Raw genomic sequence first — 23,070 nt, 5'->3', positions numbered from 1 at the left:
TGGTCTCAAATATATATGGATTGAACATTGCAGTCTCTGATATTCTAATGAGCAAGTCCATCCAAACCCCACCCCACAAAAATGAGGCCTGTTCCGTGTCACCTTGAAGGCCTTAACCTGTCACCATAGAGCCGTCATTCTCTATGAGCATCAGACTCATCTCTGACGCGTGAGCGCCGGGCTTCCGACAGTAATATCTTGGCGGCGGGAGGGGCTCCAGGATCGGGACTTAGTGCACCGGGGTAAGTATAAGGGTCTCTAGCGGGGGGTCGACGGGGCTCTGCCCCGATACGGGGGCTGACAGGTTCCCTTTAAAGGAGCATGTCAACAGGCACTGTTAAAATTCTATTTTAATTTTTAAGAAATCAGCAGAATATGTGATTACAAGCAGTTTTACAATAAACTTTTTTTTTTCTGTTTAAATCAGTGTTATACATATGGCCACTAGGTGTCTCCCTTTACTGCACATGTGTACAACTGCTGCACATCCACATGCAGTAGCAGAGACTGGGGGTGCTCACATTGTATGGTCAGCTCTCCTGTCACACAGCACCAAAACCTCTGTAACCCACACAGTGACATTATACTGACTGAATTGTCACATAACAAAGAGCATTGTCTCCTGGTAAGCTGCAGAGCTGAGAATACAATTAGCAAAAGTTATGCTGCATTTACACGGAACGATTGTCGTTGGAACTTGCACGATAACGATCGCATTTGAGCGATAATCGTTCCGTGTAAACATAGCGAACTATCAAGCGACGAGCGAGAAATTGTTCATTTTGATATTTGAACATGTTTTCAAATCGTTGTTGGTCATTCGCAAAAAATTCGCAGATCGTTTTGTGTAAACAGTCTTTCACCGATTTAACCTTTGTTTGAGATAGGCTTAAGCGATCACAAAACGAGCGCAATACGATTTTGCCATACAATATATCGTTCCGTCTAAACGCTGATCGTTATCAAAAACAAATCGTTATTTCGAAATCGTTAATCGTACGATCGGGCGAATTATCACTCCCAGGTGTCTTTCCTTGTGTAAGTGTACGGGGACTTCCTGTGTTTGGTCCCTTTTTTGACCAAAGAAAAGACCAAATATTAGTACCAGGGAGCATGGAGCACAGGACGGCCGTATGCATAATGCTGATTTAACCATAGAAAACGTGAAACATAGGTGAAGCGAATATATAGCAAAACTGCCTATTAAACACTAAGCTGTACAGAGCTGGGATAGAGGTCCGTACTGTACCTCCAATATAGTATACAGACCTTCTGATGGAGTTATAGAATAGAAATACAGAAAATACAGAAAGAGGTGCTATAAATATTCTGCCTGATGGGACGTCTTTATAGTGATGCTAAATGCTTTCAGATGAATTATCGGTACACATAAAGGCTCCATCTGCTAAATCCGCACCAGAAGAAACATTCTGTATTGATGGCCAGGTGGTCTGTGACAACTCTTAGTGAAAATGTAGCTGGTGCCATGAATGGCTTATACATAGCCATCACAGACAGGGAGGTTCTCAGCATTGTGGGAAACTCTGGGTGCTAGTGGGAAGTTTTCACAGGATATCCCATAAATGTCTGAGGCTATCTTCACACTACGTAAATTAACGGCCATTGTTTTCACCCAGCCGGACGTGTGCACCTGAAACTACGGCCGTAGAAATATGGCCATATGGGCTAGTCGTGAAACTACGGCCGTAGAAATATGGCCATATGGGCTAGTCGTGAAACTACGGCCGTTGTTTAATTTTGCTTCCTAGCCTGTTTCTAAGCGGGCTGAAACAGGTCATTTGGAATTCTGCGCCCAGCCCAATAAAGCACACAGAAAATTTTTAATTTCAAAATCAAGTTTAATTCGGCCGAAATAAGTATTCTGTGCGCGGCCGCATTGAAATCAGCCGTTGTTGGAGAATTACCAGACGGAAATGTTCATTTTTCACGGGGCCATATAAACAGCAGCCGTTGTCTGATATGTTGTCTGTTTTGCGGCGAGGACTATGGCCCTAGTTTTACGTAGTGTGAACATAGCCTGAAAATGTAAGTCTCACTTCTGCGACCCACATCTGTATGATCTTGTGGGTTCATGGCCCCTGTGCACTCCCCTGTACAAACCTCTGTGCATGCCCCTGTACATGCCTCTGTGCACACCATGGTACATGCGTCTGTGAACACCCCTGTACACACCTCTGTGCACGCTCCATTAAATTATTCTGTACATGCCCCTATACATGCCTCTGTGCACACCATGGTACATGCGTCTTTGAACACCCCTGTACACGTCTCTGTACACGTTTCTGTACATGCCTCTGTATGTGCCCCTAAACACGCCTCTGTATATGCCCCTGAACATGCCTCCGTACATGCCTCTGTATATGCCCCTGAACACGCCTCTGTGTACGCCACCTCAAAAGCATTTCCAGGATGTGCTGGTTAAGTGGTGATGAAGGGTACTTTACAGTTTTATCACTACAGTAATTCTTATATGTCTATGTGTATTGCTGAGGAAGGTAATGGGTTAGTGTTTTGTATGTACCATGTGTTGTTGTGGACCAAAATGAGGTGCTCTCTACTTCTAACCAATCTCTTATCTTCTTTCTTTTGCAGACATTTATCCCTACCACTCACAGGGAAGATCTCTTTAGGCCCCTGTAGGAGGAGACACTGGTGGGAAGAAGTTCAGTTCAGTCTTAGTCAGATTCTTGTAGAGGACAGACACAAACAAGACAGTCCCTGCTGAAGCAAAGCCAGGGCCCCGACTTATGCCAGGACCCTCGCCAGGGACCGGTGTAGCCTAGTCTGAGACACAGTAGTGTACAAATGCAGCTAGAGACAATTAGTTCTTTTACTGCTACTTCTACTGTACCTACTATGCAGTGCTAAACACTAAAGGGAGAAGAGTCCAGGAACACCCTAACCCACGCCGTGAACCAGTTTAAAAGAAGCAGGGCAGTATCCTGATACACATGAACTAGCCTGGATAGGAAAAAGCTACCAAGAAAGGTCTATGTATCCTATCTCGCAGTGCTGGTAACTGGGAAGGCTTGGAAGCTTAGCTACACCCAGATAACCACGACTTAGGCTTGTATCATCCTATTAGGATAGGTAGCTCGACACTGTAGGGCAGAAGGTGGTCAGACATAGTCTATACACGGGTACAAGTAAACTTCTCACTCCAAAGTTTTTCTTCAACAGTTCCGGCAGAGCACACTGGGTTGGGGCTCCTTCGACCAAGTCTTCTTCTCTACTCTCAACTTTGTCTATTCTACTAAAGTGTATGATACTATTGTGTATATCTGTGGGACTCTGTTATCATTCATACGCACCAGCACCCATACATATTTTTCCCTGGACTGTGGGTGGCGGTACCGATAGTCCGGGTGGGTCAATTGCCACTCAGGACTACTGTGACAAGAGCCCAGGGGACCCATCCACTACAACCCGGCAGGTCACATTAACAAAGCAGGTACTAACATCACACCTGTGTGCTGGACAAGCACTGGCGCCATGACAATACCATCTTTGGCTGAGCTGACACAACACCTATACCTGTACCTCACCACACTTGGACCTACTGTAACATCCTCCTCTCTTGTCTTCCATCTAACACTCTCGCTCCCCTCCAGTTTATCCTCAACTTTGCTGCCTGACTAATCCATGTCTCCCCTCTTCCTCTCCCCTCTTCCAATCGCTTCTTTGACTCCCATTGCCCGATTAATTAATTTTAAATTGTTGACCAGGACAGATATCAAGGAACATGTGGATAATGCTTGATTTTATTTTACCCATCTTTTTTCTTTTAAACCAACCAGGGATGGTGACCTAGCCCTCTATCTGTTGCACAACTACAACTCTTTTCATGCCTGGACAGCCTTTGGCTGACCAGGTATGATGGGAATTGTAGTTTTGCAACAGCTGGAGGCTTGAGGTCCCCCATATCTGTTACTTTGATAGTGATTTAGATAGAGTTGTATAACCTGAGAAACAGACTATAAGGAATAGGGAAGCAATGCCATAATACCTTTATACGCATTGCCAATAATTGTTATTGACAGGTGAGATGAAGAAACCATCTATAGAGCTGGCGGTAAGGAAATAAATAACGATTAAGGATCTCAAACGACCGCTATTGCGAAAGACCTGAAAACGTTCACTCATTTCCATGGAACGATAATTGTTACTTATGATCGTATTTGCTATCGTTTTTTCTTCGCTATTTCTTCGCTATTGGGTTTGTATCTACTGCGAACGACAGAACGACGTCGAATGAGCAACGATAAAAATAGGTCCAGGTCTTATATTTCTCGTTCGGTCGTTAATCGTTAACTGCATTTCAACCGAACGATTATCGTTTAGATTTGAACTATTTAACGATAATCTGATCGATAATCGTCCGGTGGAATAGGGCCCTTATGGCCCTATTTCACGGGTCGTCTAGAGGAGCAAACAAGCGCTCTCAGCGCTCGTTTGCTCCTCTTTCCCTGCTCTCTGCTGCCGCTATTCAACGCGGCAGCAGCGAGCGGGTGAGTGCGGAAGGGGCGGCAGGGAGCTGCGGGGGGCTGCCCGGGTGATCGCTGATCGTCCAGGCAGCCCATAGGATACAGCAGCGTCTGCTGCCGACGCTCCGATTCAACGGAGCGACGGCAGCAGATCGCTGCTATATCAGTCGCTTGTTTTTCAACATGTTGAAAAACAAGCTACTGCAACGATCAGCCGACATGAACGATGTCGGCTGATCCTTGCACTCTATTCCACGGGACGATTATCGTCCGTAGCGGCCGATATCGGCCGATAATCTTTCCGTGGAATACGGCCCTAAATCCTGGACCACTACATTAGTGAAACAGTGTTCAGACAGTGATCCATTAGTATTTTTCTCTCGTTCTCATCCCATCAGCTATATACAGATATATACAGGACCAGGCTGGGTGATTCGGTTTGCCAGGCCGCTGTGATGTACAGCCGGAGCCCTCGCTTTAGTCAGATTTCCTCATAACGGTGATATGATGCATGGCGTTCCTGACTACCTCGCTCCCTGTTCTGCTCGACTGAATTGTGATGAGTGACTTTTAGAATGAACTTTTATCACCATATTGTAGATAGCACTGTAGGGCATCATTCTCACGGCCGGGGCGCTTTAGATATTTATAACAATACATTACAGCCAGTGCCAAGACTTTTCACTACAGTAGTGTTATAAAGGCTGTACGGTAAATTTATATGATATTTATGGCTCCCAGGTTACCAACAACTTAGTTCCTATAATACACAGCGGCTAGTGTGAAGATAATGGGGGAGATTTATCAAACATGGTGTAAAGTGAAACTGGCTCAGTCGCCCCTAGCAACCAATCAGATTCCACCTTTCATTCCTCACAGACTCTTTGGAAAATGAAAGGTGGAATCTGATTGGTTGCTAGGGACAACTGGGCCAGTTTCACTTTACACCATGTTTGATAAATCTCCCCCTAAGTGTCCAAACTGCAACCCAACACCCTCCAATGTATTGCAAAGTACCAGCATAGCAATATAACCTTAAAGGGGTACTCCCTTCCAAATCACCTAGTTATATATTTGTAATTTGCTTCTATTAAAAAAAAATTCTTCCAGTGCTTATCAGCTGCTGTATGTCCTGCAGGAAGTGGTGTATTCTTTCCAGTCTGACAAACTGCTCTCTGCTGCCACCTCTGTCCCTGTCAGGAACTGTTTTCTCTCTTTACCTTGTATATTATCTTTACTAACAAACCAGTATACTTTACACTAATTTGCTTAGGAGGTGCTACACCTAATGCAATTCTACCATGCTGAATGTATGTTACCACAATTTTATATTTATGTAATATACCTAATGTTATTACTGTTGTTTCTAAACCATGTTAACCATACTGTTGGCACTAAAGTCAGTGCCTATAGACTTTCTCTTTTGTAATATGTTCTTAAAAAAACTAATAAAAACATTGAACCAGAAAACCTCTCCTGCTCCAGACAGTTCCTGACATGGACAGAGGTGGCAGCAGAGAGCACTGTGTCAGACTGGAGAGAAAACACCACTTACTGCAGGACACACAGCAGCTGGAAGTACTGGAAGACTGGAGATTTTTTTTAAATAGAAGCAAATTACAAATTCATATTGATATGATATGATTTGAAAGAAAAAGTTTTTTGCCGGAGTACCCCTTTAATACTACAGATAAGCGAATTTACAGTAGTAAAGTGAATTGATTTGTTATCCCTGCAATCCGCTCAGGAGCCTGCTGCCTTCTAACTGACTGCTGCTCTGTGCTGCTCCTCCCCAGGTCTTGGGAAAAGCTGGATCCTGTCCTTGGAAACTACTCCCAGGAAGAACCATCCAACCCTACCTCCCTTGCTCTTCTTTTATTTGTTTAGGGTACATACACACATACCGGATCCGCAGCGGATTTCACTCTGCGGATCCCTGCCCAGTAAACTCTATGGGCAGACAAGCTTGCAGCAGGATGGACATCTCGCTGCGAGTTTGTCCACAGCCCGTCCCGTTAACCCCCCCACCGCCGGAGCCTATACTTAACCTCGTCCGGCTTGCTTCGGGGCTCCCGGTGTCTTCATGTCCCGCTCAGCCAATTAGTGTGTCGGGAACCCCAGAAGCAAGCCAGAGCTGGGACCAGGTGAAGTATAGGCTCCAGCGGCAGGGGGGTTAACAGGGCGCGCTGCGAGTCCATCCTCGTCCATCCTGCTGCGAGTTTGTCTGCCCATAGAGTTTACTGGGCAGGGATCCGCAGCGAGAGATCCGCTGCGGATCCGGTACGTGTGAACGTAACCTTAGAGGGATGGTAGCGCTTGGGTAATGGCAAGGCATTATGATGATCTTCTACGTATTTACAAAGTAGCCTAACTTCTGATACAGATGAAATACTAATGCAATGACTTTTCTCGCTGGTTTGCGCTTTGTCTCTTCCTTTTGCCGACCTCCTGCTGTCTTCCTTGATGCCTGGAGGTTGACAGACTGTTCATCAAACCTTCTCACCCGACTCAGCCATCCCTCCTCCTCCTGATGCCAGTGCTCACGGGTGGTCCGTCGCTGCTTTCCCTGCTGTCTTGTCGACAGTTTGAGGGAATCGCTGCTCTCCCACTGTTTTGGCACCTGTGGCACCATTTGCCTTCTTTCCCTACTGATCACCATTCAGCAGCCCATCTCCTCTGAAGCACAGACAAGCAGATCAACAACCTATATTGTTACCATGAGAACTGCAACTTGTTCTCCACCTTATAGTCCCCTTTAAGGAGACGTCCGGTGAAATTTTTTTATTAAAGTATTGTATTGCCCCCAAAAGTTATACAAATCACTAATATACACTTATTACAGAAAATGCTCATAAAGTGTTTTTTTCCCTGTACTTACTACTGCATCAAGGCTTCACTTCCTGGATAAGATGGGGATGTCACTTCCTGGATAACATGGTGATGTCACTTCCTGGATAACATGGTGATGTCACGACCCGACTCCCAGAGCTGTGCTGGCTGTGGCTGCTGGAGAGGATGATGGCAGGGGGATGCTCAGTGTCCCTCCAGTGCCCTGTGTCCCTCAGTGTCCCCCTGCCATCATCCTCTCCAGCAGCCACAGCCCTCTGGAAGTCGTGACATCACCATTTTATTCAGGAAGTGAAGCCTAAAGTGATACTTTAATAAAAATTTTCGACAGACTTCTCCTTTAAGTCACCAGTTTGTTCAGAAGTGTGGCTGGCCCCAAGCGGTCAGCCTTTGTCTTTAACTGCAGCCTCTTGGTTCCCTTTTTCTTGACACAGATCTCCATCTTTATCCTTCAACCAGGGTCCTAGCCACATGGTCACCACAGCTCTGCTATTGTAAATGATGTTCCAGAATCACCAAATGAGAAGTGGTTCTAGATCCACATGATGCTCCCTGTCTCGGATGAGTCTCATTAGCTTTATCATTTGGGCTCAACAGATACATCCGGTCATGCTGTAAAGAAAATGAGGAAGCCTTGAGATCTCCTGGTTTTTGTTTGGGTCACAGCCGTGTTGACTGTAATTTCATGTACAAGTGCAGCATCATCAGGGCCAAGTAACTTTCAAGATATATCTGACCTGACTTATTGTTTTAGGTTCCCCCTTTTTCTTTCTTTAAAGTTTTTGGCTCAGTTTTTGTTTTTTCTAGTCTAATTAAAGGGGTATTCCCCCGAAGAGCTAAAAATGAAAAGTTTCCAAACCTAGCTGGTCTTACTCACCAAGTCCCCCCGAGTATTTGAGCTGTCTCCTGTCTTTCTAGCTGCCGCTGTTCCTGAGTTACAAGTTTTACTAAAAGATGGTCTATATCCAAGATGGTGCCAGTTGGGAAACTACACTTCTATCATGCAGTGCTTCTCCCTGATAGGTCCATGATGTAGCAGAGCTGATACCCATATGATACAGAAGAGTTGAGGTGATAGAGGTGAGATAGTGAGGTAGCAGGAGTAAGTCAGTGAAGTAGCAGAGATGAGTCAGTGAAGCAGCAGAGGTAAGGTAGTGAGATAGCAGGGGTGAGGCAGGGGGGGGTCAGTCGGGAAAGTGCTGTGGGCAACAGTGGATGATGTCCTGGAGGGGTGGGCAGTCAGGGGATGCTGCAGGTGGCAGTGTATGATGTCCAGGAGGGGGGGCAGTCTGGGGATGCTGCGGGCAGAGGTGGATGATGCCCCAGCGGGGGTGGGGGGCAGTCAGGGGATGCTGCAGGTGGCAATGTGTGATGTCTGGGAAGGGGAGGCGTCAGGGGATGCTGCGGGCGGTGGCGGATGATGTCCATGGGGGGGGCAGTCAGGGGATGCTGCGAGCGGCGGTGGATGATGTCTGGGAAGGGGCGCAGTCAATGGATGCTGCAGGCAGCAGGGAGTTGATGTCCAGAAGGGGGGGGGGTGTCAGGGGATGCTGCAGGCGGTGGTGGATGATGTCAGGGAGGGGGGCAGTCAGGCGATGCTGCCGGCGGCAGTGGATTATGTCCAGGAGGGCAGTCAATGGATGATGTCCGGGTGGAGGGCTAGTCAGGGGATGCTGCTGGCGGCGGAGGATGATGTCTGGGGTGGGTGAGTTAGTTGGGGGAGTGCTGCGGGCGGTGGTGGATGATGTCTGGCGGGGGGGGGGGGGAGCAGTTTGCTGCAGTGGCTGGTGGCTAAGGGGTCAGGAGATGGAGGGGAATGTGAGCTACATGATTCCTGGGTTTACATCACTACCCTGCTCTTGTTTGTGTGCAGCCAAAGGGTGCACACTGTTATTGGAAGCAGGCACACTGAAGCTGAAGTCAGTGGGTCAGGTGCCCTCCCTCTCCTCAGTAGGCAGGGCTATAATAGCTAACCCAGCCCATTGAAGAGAAGACGGTGGGGGCCAGGAGTAAGGGGCAGTGTCAGAGTGAACGCTGTTTAGCTCATTTTCTGCATCCAGAGGGGGTGAGCCTGCACAAAAAGCACCAAAACCGCTCAAAACACATAATAATTGCTTTGTGTAAATGCAGGCAACAAACATCCAACGAGAAATCGTTCATTGTTGGTTTGGTGCTGACACCAAAATCATTGTTAATCGTTTGCTAATCGTTTGCTGTAATTCCGCATTCGTTCACTAATTGTTTAATGTAATTCCACATTATCCCTTCATTTGCTGGGATCAGGAGGAGTAAACGATCGTAGTAACGACTATCACTCTGTGTAATACGGCGATCGATTTCAGGTTAATGGTGAACAATCTTTTTAGCGATTTCTTACAGTTAATTGTTGAAAATCGCTTTGTCTAATAGGACCCTTAGTTATTCGTGCAGAAAGCAATGACCTTTGTAAACGCACTTTGATTCGTTCCTACTGTAAATTCGCTCATTTTCAGTCAGAACATTTCTACTGTTTTTTATGGCTTTATTTCCTGCACATTACAGTAGAATCTGTTGTTGTATATGTGACAATTCTGAGTGAAGCGGTATAAGGGGACAGTGGGATAAGGGGAGGAAGGGTCTCAGAGCAGACAAAACAATCATGGAACTTTTTGTTCTATCACTTACATTTTTGGATAATGTAAACAGAGGGCTGTATTAGAGTGCTGATCAGCGAGATCGGCGCTCGCTTACTGAGCCTATTACACGGCTCGACCATCGTGCAGCAAGGGTTACATGGACATAGTTAGCAATGTCAGTGTGGCTCTTGCCCAGTAAGTTCATACTTTACATGACCATGCTCCCTGGTGCTTCTGTCTGCTCCCCGATACCTTCCTCTGCAGTACTTACAGCTGCTGCGGGACCAGGCAGAAGTCAGGACGGTTCCGGGGGGCAGACAGTAGCACTGGCTGATCGTTGTCTTTATTACACGGCCTGACTAGGAAGATTATAGCTCTGTGTAATAGGGCCCTAAGAATCTGTCCAGTATTATGTCTGGTGCTACCTGGTATTATGCTTTTCTGTTCTGCTGGTTTTTGTTGGTTCTAATAACTTTACTCACTAAACAGATAAAAGTATCTTTGGTTTTATAATTAGATACTTGAATCACAGAACTGTTTGTCAGTGGGAATTACGCTTTGATCTAATAGTCGCACTTAGGGTCCATTTACACAGAAAGATTATCTGACAGATTATCTGCCAAAGATTTAAAGCCAAAGCCAGAAACAGACTATAAACAGGGAACAGGTCATAAAGGAAAGCCTGAGATTTTTCCTCTTTTCCAATCCATTCTTGGCTTTGGCTTCAAATTTTTGGCAGATAATCTGTCAGATAATCTTTCTGTGTAAAATGACCCTAAGAACTTGTTCATGTAAAATAAAATACAAAAAAAAATATTTTTTTTTAATCACATATATTTTATTAATTAAAACCAGATCCTTATACATATTGGAGGAGATTTATCAAACATGGTGTAAAGTGAAACTGGCTCAGTTGCCCCTAGCAACCAATCAGATTCCACCTTTCATTTTCCAAAGAGTCTGTGAGGGATGAAAGGTGGAATCTGATTGGTTGCTAGGGGCAACTGAGCCAGTTTCACTTTACACCATGTTTGATAAATCTCCCCCATTGTCTTTTTATTGCCTCAAAGTAGATTTTTAAAAATAGTTAAAGAAAGAAAGAGAGAATGGAGAGAATACGAGCCCAGCGTCTCTTGTAAAACCTTAGGAGATGGGAAGAGACATCAGAGCTGTAGAGCTGCTCATCTTTTTGCCCCTTGGGCTTTGACCCCTATCACCCCTCAACAAGTTGGGGATACCAATGTCGGTATCGTGTAATGGATACTGTAGGTAGATTAGGCTGGGAACATCTAAGGACTGCTAACGCTGGAAGTACACAGAATGGGATACTCCCATAGAGGGGCCCTGTTTAAACAGTATTGCGCTATGTTCACACTACGTAAAATAACGGCCGTTATGCAATGTAACTACGGCCGTTGAATGCACACTACGTATCAGATAACGGCCGTTGTTTATACATCCCCGAATGAACATGTCAATTATTTCCGGACGGTAATACTGCAACAACGGCCGTGGATTTCAATGCAGCCGCGAACGTATCTGCCGAATTAAACTTGATTTTAATGTAAAAAAATTTCTGAGTGGTTTCTCGGGCTGGGGGTGGTATTTAAAGTAAATGACCTGTTTCATCCCGCTTATAAACATGCTAGGAATCAAAATAAAACAGTGGCCGTTGTTTCACGACTATCCCGTACGATCGTAATTCTACGGCCGTAGTTTTGGACGCAAAAAATCCGGCCGGTGAAAACAACGGCCGTTATTTAACGTAGTGTGAACATAGCCTTGAAGAACAAAAAAAAAGAAAAATAGTGTACTATAGTGAATGTCTACAATAGCCAAGGTAAAGTGTATTGTTTTTGGGTGGAGTGTCCAGGGCCTAGGGTACATTTAATCTGCCACTGACTGATGGCGTCACAGATATCATTCAGGTGCCCGCTATAGCCAGTCACTGACCTAGGCACCAGTGCTTACATGTATGATATGAGACACTGAGGCCCGGACCTGATGTGGATAATCTGGAATAGCAGCGGATTTAATGGGTAAGTAATTTTCTGCTTATGGGCAACAAAATCCAGCCCAGCCTCTGCAAGCGTACCTGTCAAAGTGACAGCTTTTAAACTTCCCTGTGCAGATGCAGCTGCGGACGGAAGTTCATCCTAAGCGTTGGCGAGATCCGTGCACAAGTCCTATTGAGAAGAATAGAGATGGTGCACAGAACTCGCCAACGCTCAGGATGTTTTCACAGCTACCTGATTTTCCATCAGCAGCTGCATCTGGAAGGAGAAGATTAACCCCTTCCACACTGCCACACATACATTAGCGTGACAGGCAGGGGAAAAGGGGGGTATGGAGCGGACTCAGGAGCTGGACAGCTCCACACACAGCGGCTGCTATCTCTAGCAGACAACCGCTGCTGATCACGACATAAGTGTTCTCGTTGATGTTGATCATTTAACCCCCTAAATGCTGTGGTCAAAAGCAATAACAGCATTAAGGGGGTTGACTGACAGTTACTCACAAGAGATGAGCGAACCTGGAGCATGCTCGAGTCGATCCGAACCCGAACTTTCGGCATTTGATTAGCGGTGGCTGCTGAACTTGGATAAAGCCCTAAGGCTATGTAGAAAACATGGATATAGTCATTGGCTGTATCCATGTTTTCCAGACAACCATAGAGCTTTATCCAAGTTCAGCAGCCCCAGCTAATCAAATGCTGAAAGTTCGGGTTCGGATCGACTCGAAACCGATCCCGGTTCGCTCATCTCTAGTGCTCATCCTGCAAAAAAACAAAACCCAAGAACCCAAGGAGTAAAAAGCAAAAATAAAATGTTGTAGTTTTCATTTTCGCCACTAGGTCTAAAACCAAGCTGAGCCTTTCTGTCTATGGTGATAAGAGGAGGCTGCCAGAAAGTGATCTGTATAGCTTTACAGCAACATGTGACACCTGTGATACAAGCAGCTCCCTGTGGAATGACGTCTCCAAAGGTCCAAAGGTAGAATTTGCTTGGTAATGTTTCACATTAAAGGGGTTTTGACCATTTATTTTCTTTTTATATAACACTGGGGCTGCATAAAAAATAATAAACATTCTATTCTTACCCACCCACACTCCCGCGGGGTCCTACTGCGGCATCTTCAGGTCCCCTGCTGAATGCTCCAACCACTATTTTCTACATCAACATAGCTGGTGCGTTCAGTGGGGACCCAAAGACACCACAGGAGGGCAGCGTGGTTGGGTAACAATAGGATGTTTCTTTTCTATGCAGCTCCAGCACTGTATCAAAAATGTAAATGACCAGAGTACCCCTTTAATTAAATGTGGACAGGTCCTGTCTGTTGTTGTCTATGTCCATGAGTCTGGCTGTAAAGCATATCACTAAATGCAGTAAAAACAGCTCGGGCAAGATGGCAGCCCCTATAACAATGTATAAAATTTTATGGTCAGATTCCAGAAAAAAAGAACATGTTTCAGTATCTAACTCTAATAAGTAAAAGAAAAAAATAGGCGATACATTCCCTTTAAGAAAAGTGTATTGAGTTCATTACAATAATTTATTATGCCAGGGGTGGAGATGAGTCTGTACCAGGAGTGGTGAGTATCAGGGGCGTAGCTAGGATTCACGGGGCCCCACAGCAAAAAAATTTAAGGGGCCCTGCTCTCTCTCTCTCTCTCTAAATATATATATCAGCCACAAGAGTTACTGCAGAGCAGAGAGCCAATGGCTGCTTGCTATGACAGTCCACTGTTTTTACCTATAAGGGCCCATTAGGAGCCCTTATGGTTAAATACATAGGTGCAGGAGCAGACTACCTTCTGCTTATCCCCTTATGTACTGTAGTGTGTAAGTGACCCAATGTTCAGAAGACAAAGAGATCTTTGCTTTATTGCTGATAACCCCTGACCTCTGCATGGAGCTCTGCACATTTTCCTACTTGATTGCGCAGCTGGAGAACAGAGGTCCGAAGTTATCAGTGCAGTGAAGAAGAGATCTCTGTCTTTTGCTTGGTAACCCTTTTTTTGTGTTGCATGAAAGTAAACATTGGGTCACTTACACACTGCAGTACATAAGGGGTTAAGCAGAAGGACATATGCTCTTACCTTCTCCCCCCGGACCCCCCTCCTGCACGAGCCCCATAGCAGCTGCCTACCCTGCCTCTATGGTAGCTACGCCACTGGTGAGTATCTATGTGCCTGAAGGAATCTCTAGACCTCTAACTCGGGTCACTATGAGATATTCCAGTTAGTTTAAACATTTACTAAGGGGCTATCACACATTCCGTCCATGCACGTATGATGATGATGATGGGAGCTCCAAAGCTGTTAAAATCTTTGTACTATTGTACTGACACTGTTTCAGTACAGTAGTGCAAAGATATACAGTTTTGAAGCTCCCAGCATATCATACATGCACGGACTGCTGTGTCAGTACAGTAGCACAAAAATTTTAACTGTATTGGGAGTTCCATAGTCCATTAGAAATGTACATGGACCAAAATTAAAGAACGTATGAATGCCCCCAAGCGTTATATACTGAGGTGGGCGAATACTGGCTTATTACATGGGTGAAAACAAACCTCTGGTCTTCATCAGCTGCTGGGTGTACAGAGGTCTGTATATATTTGGGTTCTGCCCTGGGGTCTGTATACAGAGTGGGCCTGGTCTTGGTTGTATATAAAGAACAGCAGTGGGGTCTTTATTGCAGGCCCCCTGTGTGGCCCCTTACTGCTACCCCTCATTGAAAGTTGATTTATAAACAAAATAGAATGCATTTGTTTTATTGTGTACAAGCATAGCGATCCATTTTTTTCCATTGACTTCCATTATTAAAAAAAAGGATAAAAAAAAGGATAAAAAAAAGATCAAAATGCATCATGATTCAACCACGATTTTGTGTAGGTAAAAAAAAAAAAAAACAGGTGCATTTTGATCAATTTTTTTTTATAATGGAAGTCAAAGGAAAAACTGATGCACGCAAATGTATTCCTTTTTTCATCCGTTTTTTGCATAAAATGGGTGAGAAAACCTGATTGCAAAAACTCAGTGTGAACCCAGCTTTATATAACTTTAATAGCAGTAGTGGACATATCACATGTGCAGCCAGTTCAGCTGCACAGGGGCCCAGACCAGCAGAAGGGCCCTCCAGGTTTGGACTCTGACCCTCCGCCTAGTGGGTCCCTTCACTGCCCCGGGCCTCGCCGCATAGGTGATATGTTTTGTCCATCCACCCAAGTACCAGGTGCCTGATCAGATGTCCTGCCACCCGCGGCCCACCAACGCTGAGATCCATGCAGCCGCAGCCCGTGCCACATACCACACTCATCTATTGGATATGTGAGCCATGGCAGCAGTGCCGCCACGCTCCTGCCCTGCCTCGGAACGCAAGTGCCAGTGACGTCACCTGGCGCTCGTGGCATCGGGTATCCTTAAGACCTGGAGGACCATTGGGGGGTTAGGTTGGATACTGTCTGTGGGGATGGGGGGCAGGTGGGTAGTGTGTGGGGATGGGGGGCAGCCAGGATGGGTAGTGTGTGGGCATGGGGGGCAGCCAGAATGGGTAGTTTATGGGGATGGGGGGCAGCCAGGATGGGTAGTGTATGGGGGGCAGCCAGGATGGGTAGTTTGTGAGCATGGGGGCAGCCAGGATGGGTAGTGTGTAAGGATGGGGGCCAGCCATAATGGGTAGTGTGTTGGGATGGGGGGCAGCCAGGATGGGTAGTGTGTTGGTATGGGGGGGCAGCCAGGATGTGTAGTGTGTTGGGATGGGGGTCAGCCAGGATGGGTAGTGTGTGGGGATGGGGGCAGCCAGAATGGGTAGTATGTGGGGATGGGGGCCAGCCAGGATGGGTAGTGTGTAGGGATGGGGGCAGCCAGAATGGGTAGTATGTGGGGATGGAGGCAGCCAGGATGGGTAGTGTATGGGGATGGGGGGCAGCCAGGATGGGTAGTTTGTGAGCATGGGGGCAGCCAGGATGGGTAGTGTGTAAGGATGGGGGCCAGCCATAATGGGTAGTGTGTTGGGATGGGGGGCAGCCAGGATGGGTAGTGTGTTGGTATGGGGGGGCAGCCAGGATGGGTAATGTGTTGGGATGGGGGTCAGCCAGGATGGGTAGTATGTGGGGATGTTGGGGCAGCCAGGATGGGTAGTGTGTGGGGATGGGGCACAGCCAGCATGGGTAGTGTGTGGGGATGGGGGGCAGCCAGGATGGGTAGTTTGTAAGGATGGGGGCCAGCCAGGATAGGTAGTGTGTGGGGATGGGGGGCAGCCAGGATGGGTAGTGTGTGGGGATGGGGGCAGCCAGAATGGGTAGTGTGTGGGGATGTGTGCAGCCAGGATGGGTAGTGTGTTAGGATGGGGGCCAGACAGGATAGGTAGTGTGTGGGGATGGGGGTCAGCCAGGATGGGTAGTTTGTAAGGATGGGGGCCAGCCAGGATAGGTAGTGTGTGGGGATGGGGGTCAGCCAGGATGGGTATTGTGTGGGGATGGGGGGCAGCCAGAATGGGTAGTGTATGGAGATGGGGGGAAGCCAGGATGGGTATTTGTGAGCATGGGGGCAGCCAGGATGGGTAGTGTGTAAGGATGGGGGCCAGCCATAATGGGTAGTGTGTTGGGATCAGGGGCAGCCAGGATGGGTAGTTTGTGAGCATGGGGCCAGCCAGGATGGGTAGTGTGTGGGGATGGGGGCCAGCCAGGATGGGTAGAGTGGGGGAATGGTGGTGGCACTACCCCTTTAAGCCCAATAGTCTACAGAACTGTGCGTTCAGGAATAAATGATGGACTATAGTACAGGCTGTAAGGACATAATGATTTGTTAGATAATCACATAATGTACGTCGTGACTAAAACTACTGGTTATCATTCTGTTACTAGAGGTACAGGTCTTATTCAGCTATAAGCATCTTTTATTCTTCAGATATTTGGAAATTGAGGGCTGAATGAATTGTCATGTAAGACATCTGGGACATATGTGCAAATGTCAGATACGGATGAATGATATTACTCTGCATCTAAACATCAGCACTAATCTGCCCAGCATATGGACCTATGGCCCCTATGGATGGATAATAAAAGTATAGAAACCACATGGCCATATGCACCAACTTTTACCATATGGCTTTAATAGACTCAAAGGATAGATGAAGTGAAATGACATAGTGTCACATTAAAGGGGTTATCCAGTGCTACAAAAACATGGCCACTTTCCCCCTCTCTTGTCTCCAGGTCAGGAGTGGTTTGCAATTAAGCTCCATTTACTTCAATGGAACTGAGTTTGAAACCCCACCCAATCTGGAGACAAGAGAGGGGGGAAAGTGGCCATGTTTTTGTAGCGCTGGATAACCCTTTCAAAGCTGAATGGGGAGATTTATCAAACATGGTGTAAAGTGAAACTGGCTCAGTTGCCCCTAGCAACCAATCAGATTCCACCTCTCATTCCTCACAAGCTCTATTGAAAATGAAAGGTGAAATCTGATTGGTTGCTAGGGGCAACTTTTGGACCACCATGTGTATGTATGTATATATATATATATATATATATATATATATATATATATATATTAGGGCCCCCATGATATGTACTGTGGTGTTTAGGCATAAAAACATGCAATGTTTAGGAAACTCCACCAGCTGAAAAGCTGGACCTGTTTATTGGAGTCCTGTACCTGCACCTGTATCCGCATTTTTATGCAACAATTAACAATTTTTCATTAGCAAGACAGTGCTCATTGTATGCCTTTTAGATTGCATACATAAGGCTATGTTCACGCACCATGATGGCCATCCAATAAAAACGAATGTCGTTTTGTCATAGCCTTAGGCTATGTTCACACTCCTTTTTTCCCCCATTTGATTATGAATGACAGCCGTTATTTGGCCTTGAAATGTCGACTATCCTTAAAGCTGCAGGGGCGGATTACCTTTACCATAGGCCCCTGCTGTTCACCAAACCTGGGCCCCCTGCACCCCGCTGTGACTATAGCAGCACTAGCATTGTGCATATAGTACAGGATAGTTATTGTCATGATGCCCTGATTTGTGCAAAATTGCAGTAAAAAAGCAGCAATTGTTAGCAAATCATGGCAGAACTGTATGCAATACACCATTAAAAGTATAATTTTTTGGGGGTGTCCATGGGCCCCCCAAGAGCTCAGGGCCCGGGGCTACCGCCCAAAAAGGACCTATTAGATTCCGTTACTGGATGGCTGTCAAATGGCTGAAAGAAGACGGTGTGTGCACATAGTCTAAGCCTGTTCATTACAAGCACCGATAGTCATACATTGAGCTATGTTCTTACACTGTCAAAATGACGGCCGTTATTATGCAATTTGCCCTTTCATTTTACATTGTGGGAATATAGCCTTAGATATATTTAAAGTGATACTGCCCCCCCCACTCGCTTCATTTCATTGGTGGACACTGTCACCTGGGCGGGGCTTCACAGCAGTTGGGAAAATCTTTTTCCTTCAAATCAACTGGTTTCAGAAATTTATATACATTTGTAATTTACTTCTATTTAAAAATCTCCAGTCTTCCAGTACTTATCAGTTGCTTTATGTCCTGCAGGAAGTGGTGTGTTTTTTCCAGTCTCACACAGTGCTCTCTGCTGCCACCTCTGTCCATGTCAGGAACTGTCCACAGAAAACGAGGGTTTCTATGGGGATTTGTTACTGCTCTGGACAGTTCCTGATATGGACAGAGGTGGCAGCAGAGAGCACTATGTCAGACTGGAAAGAATACACCACTTCCTGCAGGACATACAGAAGCTGGTAAGTACTGGAAGACTGGAGATTTTTACATAGAAGTAAATTACAAATCTATAAACCTTTCTGACACCAGTTCATATGAAAGAAAAAGTTTTTCGCCGGAGTACCCCTTTAAAAGTTCAGAGCTGGATAGAAAAATGGCAGAAGACATGTTCTCCTATTCAGTGTCTGGATGAGAACGACATGACACATGACAGGAACAAATATTAATACTACTACAGTGCAATCGGTTCTGGCATCGGTTTCCCTCCAGTGTTCTTCTATATTGCTGGATGGCCTAATATTTAAGGACAACCTTTACACACCAAATCGTTGATGCCATATTTCATGTAAGTGTTCCAGGCATTGCTACCTTCATACAATACATTCTACATGAGAGAACCTCCATAGCAGAATATTGGCTGTGTATTCTGCGTCTACTCCATACAGACAAATGTGGAGCAACACATGCAAGTGTGAACAGGTGAACAAAACTTTGTTTTTATGAAAATGGCTGCTTGTGGGCTGGATGCTGCTGTAAATGATGCTGTGCACTTTATATCTATTATCTACAGCTTTAAAGAGGCACTGTCACTTAAAAAAAAATAAATCAACAGGGTTGTGATTGCAAGTAGTTTTACAATATGCTCTTTTTTTTTTTTTTTTAAGTTTTTTATATTTAAATCAAGGTTATACATATGACCACTAGGTTTCTCCCTTCACTGTGCATGTGCACAGCTGCTATATGTCCACATTAAGTAGCAGAGAATCCTGGGATGTGCTCGCATTGTATGGTCAGCTCTCCTGTCACACAGCACCAAAGCCTCTGTAACCACACAGTGACATTACACTGACTGAACTGTTACATAACAGAGAACAATGTCTCCCGTTAAGCTGCAGAGCTGATAATAGAATTAGTATAGGTTAATAATATAATTAGCATAAGGTAATTGCCCTCAGCTAATATACTGTACAACCAGCATGATGTACAGGTGTCTTTCGATGTGTGATCGCACAGAGGACGGGGACTTCCATGTGTTTGGTCTCCATTTTTGAACAGAGGAAAGACCAAATATCAGCACGGAGGGATGGAGCACCGTTGGCCTTATATATATAACATTGATTTAAACATAGAAAACGTTAAAAAAGCGAGTATACAGTAAAAATTACGTGACCAGTACGATTTAAGCCAAGTACTACCTTGTTAAAGAGAGAAATATTAGATTACTGTTGGTAAACCAACTGCCATACTAAGCAAAGGCTTCATCCATACCGACCCCTATATCTGCTGAGAATGCTTTACTGTGTAGAATGAGTCACAGCCCCCCTGTGCACAACTTCCGTCAGAGCCCACACAAACAGACATTTGTTGCTTGTATCCAATTATTTCAAGGGATTTAAAAAAAAATTCAATAAAAAAAGAGAATAAAATGTGTGTTTTTTCCCCCTGCAATCCACCTGCCACATTGCAGTCATAATTGTATACAGTGACTCCATAGCTCCCTGTATTCACCGCTGCAGTGCCTCCTATTGCTTTCTTTAGTGCTGTTGTTTTTTCACTTAACGTTTGTAAAATGACCCCTTAGATAATGTGCGTTCTGGATGGAATAAGCCAGAGCCGAGGTAAAGGCAATAAAAGCAGATGAAGAGCGGAGACAGACACCTTAATGGGAGGATAAGGCACAGGAGAATGTAAGAGGAGCCGGGCTCCATCTTGTGCTGAACGCTTCTCACACTGAAGCGAGAAGCCATCAGACCTGTCACACAAATCCAAGATAGAAAATGTGCCGTTTCCATAGAAACAAGCATCAAATGTGGCCTGCCGAGGCATAAAGCCAGCACACCAGACCTCTGTGGGAACATACATATCCTTGGGTTGGATACACAGACTATGGAGACACGTCCTGTAAAGGGACACAGGGGTTTCATTCAATACAGAAATTGGGTCCGAATGAGCTTTCACATGGACGGAATGTCCAGATAAAACACGACAAGACGAGAATCCAAATTTACAGCTCAAGAAGGAAATTGTATGTTTTAGATGCACATACAATCATACAGATCATCATCTTTATATGAAGTTCTGTATGATGGTATATATATATATATATATATATATATATATATATATATATATATATATAGGGCAATCCTATGAAATATTCTCAGAGCGCTTCTCCATTCCTACAGCCCCCCTGCACTACTGAGTCAGGAATGAATGAGGCCTGCAACATGTGGCATCACATCATGTCACATACATACAGTACTGACAGTCACGCGTAGGCAGGAGCAAAGGTTTGGATGGAATAAATAACCGTGAAAAATGCAAGAAAATTTCCATAAGAATTCATCTTTCACAGTTATACCAATATGGAATTCGCCGACTTTAATCGTTATTACAGTAAAAACTGAAAAACGGAGACTACAGCAAGGGACGTCTAAGTACAATAACCATATTACGAGGGTACTCATGGAGATATTAGTAGCCATAGCTGCCGTCAGGGTAGAATTTTATACGCTATAATCTGGGACCATCCATCGATTTACAGTTTAATGCACATTTCGGATGGAGCTTCCAGCTGCTCGGAATAAGGAATTACAATTTCTATAGGAAATCAGTGGCAGCAACATCACCGACCAGGTCAGAAAATAATGAAATTAAATAATAGTATAAAAAAATAAAATAAAAAAAACATGGCTCCATTAACCCTTCAGTGATAACTAGTTTTTGTATATCGAGGCTAATACTTTGCTTTCCGACATTGTATTGAAGCGCAGACACATGAAGGATATACTGTACAGCATGACAGCAGGGGAATGGAGGGAATGGGGACTGACAGATAGGACATGAATGGAGATTTATATTGGGAAGTTATTCAATATTTCGGATATTTACCTTGAGGATTCTTCCTCCTGCGGTCGCTCTTTGCCTTTGCTCTCCACATAGGAAGGATCTGTCCAGTGTCTGGGTGGATGGGTAAATGCTTTTCACCATCCAACCTTCTATCTGGTGATGCCAAGTCCAGTCCTCCTGTGACACCCACACTGCCCTTTTTCCTTGGCACTGCAGACTGTATTCTCCCTCTCTCCTCGCTGGAAGATGTGAGTGGGATGCAGAAGCAGAGATGGAGGGGGGGGGAGCAGGATGGGAGGAGGGGCGCTTCCCATCTCCAAGCCCACTGATTTGCAATCATACACACAAACGCAGGGTAAAGGTAGGGGGCAGTGCCAACCAGTGGCAAGCGCTCACCACTGCATAACTGTCCCTGCACATAAAGCATCTGATGCCAACCTGTGGCTGGGATTCTGGACAATACAGTAAAGATACGGATGTAACTTGTTATATCTTTCTCTATATCACATGGACGCGTTATATATATACATATCCGAAATAGAGGAAAAGGTGTGATACGCATATAAATAAACCAGATTTTTTTTATTTCGAGGTAATCTACATATCAAATTTTAAAAGAATGGCAAAGGCCATAGAGCGGTATAAATGTTATAGCCCGGATAGGTAAATCTGTAGATTAGAATCTCATTAGTACATTCCTTTTCATCAATCATATGAATCCCCTCTTAATCCCCCTCACCCCAACCTCTCCGTGCCGGCTGGTTGCTAGGAAACTAAGTGATAATTTGTGGGTAAGAGATGATACGAGATCTCTAGAACGCATGACATTGACAGACAGCAGGCGAACCATTTATTATCCTCATATGGATCTTCAGCCCTCCGCTTTGCACCTGTGCATGTCATTGTCTATAGCGGCCCATGCACTGGAGTCAGCCGGATCAGTGCAAAGAGTCAAGCTCCACCAGTAAGGGTCCTACATGGAACACCTGTGGATGGCGGAAGAGGAGAGTAAGGGGGAAGAGAGGAACAAAGCTGGCGAAAAATCACGGAAAAGTGCAGTGACATGACATAATGTGACTAATGTTACTGTAATGACAAGAGTCTGTAGTATACACACAAACAACAACACACACACCTGTTGGACTAGATGTTAATGTGGTGTATGCTCGACCGGTCACTTGCTAGATGGTAACGTGTGACGCCACTCCTGTGTTGGTTGGTCGGAATATAGCTCAGCCAGATGTTATGCTGTTGTGACACCAGTAGACACAAGTAGAATACTTGAGAGAATACTTGTGCCCATGTTTTGACTCTTTAGTCTTTGCACCACTGATTGCCCACCAGTGTCAAACAACCTGTCCTAGAGGGTGACACAAGCCTCAGACCTTGTTACCTAGGATGAGCAGAGTGGTCAGAGTTCTCTGATGACACCCCCGCTGCGGGATAGAGTATGTAGGCTTCTAGTAACTTTGCTCTATCCAGATCAGTTCCTCTTTCTGTCCTGCACT

The 23,070-nt window shown here is 45.3% G+C and overlaps 1 protein-coding gene across 1 annotated transcript in view; it reads right to left on the bottom strand.

Moving 5' to 3' along the window:
• LRRN2 (leucine rich repeat neuronal 2) overlaps positions 1-21,784 on the bottom strand; it is a 34,484-nt gene extending 12,700 nt beyond the window's left edge. Inside the window, exon 1 of the mRNA XM_069944678.1 lies at positions 21,605-21,784. The gene's annotated coding sequence lies outside the window, so the exon portion shown is untranslated. The remainder of the gene's footprint in view (positions 1-21,604) is intronic.
• Between the last annotated feature and the right edge of the window lie 1,286 nt (positions 21,785-23,070).

This window comes from Dendropsophus ebraccatus, chromosome 11 (genome assembly GCF_027789765.1).
Source record: "Dendropsophus ebraccatus isolate aDenEbr1 chromosome 11, aDenEbr1.pat, whole genome shotgun sequence".
Taxonomy (NCBI): domain Eukaryota; kingdom Metazoa; phylum Chordata; class Amphibia; order Anura; family Hylidae; genus Dendropsophus; species Dendropsophus ebraccatus.
Note: the sequence above shows the minus strand (reverse complement) of the source record. Positions and strands in the feature narration are given on the sequence as shown.